Raw genomic sequence first — 2,617 nt, 5'->3', positions numbered from 1 at the left:
TGCTGGGGCTTGCACTCAGGGCCTGGGCGCTGTCCCTGAGCCTCTTTGTGCTCACGGCTGGTGCTCTGCCACGTGAGCCACAGCGCCACTCTTCTTTTTCTAATTTATTGGAGTCTCCCCGACTGGCTGGCCTCAAACCGTGATCCTCCAATCTCAGCCTCCTGAGAGCACGCCACCGGCGCCCGGCTCTCGATCAGTTGTGATTGAGAGTAAGAGGACTTTGTGAATTGTTCCAATGTGGCCGTGGTTATCTCCTAAACACCTGAACCCAGACGGCTTGTAGGCAAAGCCGCAGAAATGTTTTTCTGCATAGTGGAAAGGGGTCACAGAAATCGGATCCTAGAAGCCAAGATACGGACGCAGCCCAGATGTACTGCCATGGATGACGGGATGGAGAGAATGTGGCATATCACACACACACACACACACAAATGCATATATACACTTTTTGTTTTTGCCAGTCCTGGGGCTTGAACTCGGGGCCCGAGCGCTGTCCCTGAGCTCTTCACTCAAGGCTGGTTGGCTCTACCAGCTGGGCCACAGCTCCACATCCGGCTTTTTGCTGGCTCTCGGACTTTGCTGCCCAGGCTGGCTTTGACCCGCGAGCCTCAGGTCTCGGCCTGGCGAGCAGCTGGCGCCCGGCTGCACACCCTGTGCTCAAATGCTCTGAAGTTTAGAGACAAACATCTCCTTCGACTTTGCAGCCACAGGTGTAAAAATAGCTCCCAGCCCGGGTCAGTCGGGTTTTTCTGATTGAACACTGGGCAGCTGGCAGGCATTCATTTCCTCCGCAAAACCAAGCAGCTGCGAAAAGTAACGTGTTAAGCACACACACGTGTCAGTGTCCATTGTGTTAAAAAAAAAAAAAGGTGATTAACTGGAAAGCAGCTGGGGACAGGACCAGTCAGATGGTGATGTGATTCTTCTTCATTTGTGTTCTGTATGTTACTGTCTGTAAGGAGCTTGACCACCGGGCGCCATTTACAAAGCATGGTACCCCGTTCAACATGCCCACCCTCTTAATTCCTTAATTCTTTACTTTTCTATTTTCTCTTACTTTCTGCAGAAATGTAAAGTCCGTGGGAATAACCCTCTTGGTCTGGCCTGGTTATTTCTGTGTAGACTCAGCCTCAGGAAAGTGCCCAAAGAGTAATGTTCACTAAAACAAACAACAAAGCCAATGAACGACGTTGGATAGTGTTTATCTTTATCCAAACTCCATCTCAGTCCCAAACAGTTGCTGTAATTCTCCTCAGAATAACTTGTTTTTAGATTCAATCGGTGTTTTTGCTTAAAAACTTTACAATAGATTCATTATGTCCCATTATTCATTATGTCATATCTCATAAAAAATCATATCTGTGAACTACACACAAAACCAGCCTTGAAAATCGAGGTTAAATCTCATTCACTTCCTTTACGTAGATGGAGACCAGGGTTTTAAAAGTTTCAAACTGAGCTGGGCACCGGTGGCTCTCGCCTGTCATCTGAGGATCGAGGTTCAAAGCCAGCCCGAGCAGGAAATTCATAAGACTCTTATCTCCAGCAAAGAGCTGGGAGTGGAGCTGTGGCGCAAGTGGTTCAGCACCAGCCTTGAGCAAAAAATGCCAAGAGGCCCTGAGTTCAAGTCCCCGTACTGGCACACACACAAAAAGCAAAAACAAACCAAAAAGAACTTCTAGCGGCTTATGAACAAGATGGCGAAGAGACTGACTGAGTTTCCTTCCGTAGTTTTACGCATTTATTAAACCCATATTTTATATACTGTGACTCTTTCATTTTGGATTCTTTTGTTATCTTTAAGTTGTTGTTCAGAGCTGTTGCATTCAGCAAAGTGGTTTACAAACACTGTGCACCCTGATCCATGTCCCCTTCAACCTTCAGAATATTTTTAACATGTTTAAAATTTAACTAACTTACGTGTTTTTGAGGGTTGTGGGGCTTGAACTCAGGGCCTGGGCGCTGTCCCTGAGCCTCTCTGTGCTCAAGGCTGGCGCTCAAGGCTACCACTTGAGCCACGGCCCCACTTCTGGTTTTCTGGTGGTTCACTGGAGATCAGATCTCACAGACTTTTCTGCCCAGGCTGGCTTTGAACCAGGATCCTCAGATCTCAGCCTCCTGAGGTGCTGGGATTATAGGCGTGAGCCACCAGCGCCCAACCCTGGCTCTTTTCCTAACTCTGTGCTTGGGAAGCTTATATAACACCATCTTTTGTTTCTTAGACCCTGGCGTGATTTCTTAGCATGGAAATGGTCATTTTTGCCAGCCACAGAGGCCCACTCGCCACACTGGCCAGGAAATGGACTGAGGAGGCGGGAGGGCTGTGGCCTGTGCTGGGGCGGGGGGAGTTCTGACTGGAAGATGAGATCAGAGACTGCTTAGCCGATCTCAGTCCATCCTAGCACAGGGGCAGCGAAGGGCTCCACCTCAGCCCTGGTCCCCGGGCTCGGGCTTTGTTGAAGAATTTTACCCACAAGACTCAGGATTTTCCTGCTCTGATCAGGTGAGAGAGAGAGAGAGGGAGAGAGAGAGTCTGTGTGTCTCTGTGCGTCTGTGTGTGTGTCTGTGCGTGTCTGTGTGTGTGTGTGTCTGTCTGTGTGTGTGTCTGTGTGTGTGT

The 2,617-nt window shown here is 49.0% G+C and overlaps 1 protein-coding gene across 2 annotated transcripts in view; it reads left to right on the top strand.

Moving 5' to 3' along the window:
- The first annotated feature begins 2,330 nt into the window (after positions 1 to 2,330).
- Klrk1 (killer cell lectin-like receptor subfamily K, member 1) overlaps positions 2,331 to 2,617 on the top strand; it is an 8,887-nt gene continuing 8,600 nt past the window's right edge. For both annotated transcript variants that reach the window (XM_013036247.1, XM_013036246.1), the window contains exon 1: positions 2,331 to 2,503. The gene's annotated coding sequence lies outside the window, so the exon portion shown is untranslated. The remainder of the gene's footprint in view (positions 2,504 to 2,617) is intronic.

The sequence above is a fragment of the Dipodomys ordii genome, unplaced genomic scaffold (assembly GCF_000151885.1).
Source record: "Dipodomys ordii isolate 6190 unplaced genomic scaffold, Dord_2.0 Scaffold266, whole genome shotgun sequence".
NCBI lineage: Eukaryota > Metazoa > Chordata > Mammalia > Rodentia > Heteromyidae > Dipodomys > Dipodomys ordii.
This window is presented reverse-complemented; position numbering and strand designations above follow the sequence as displayed.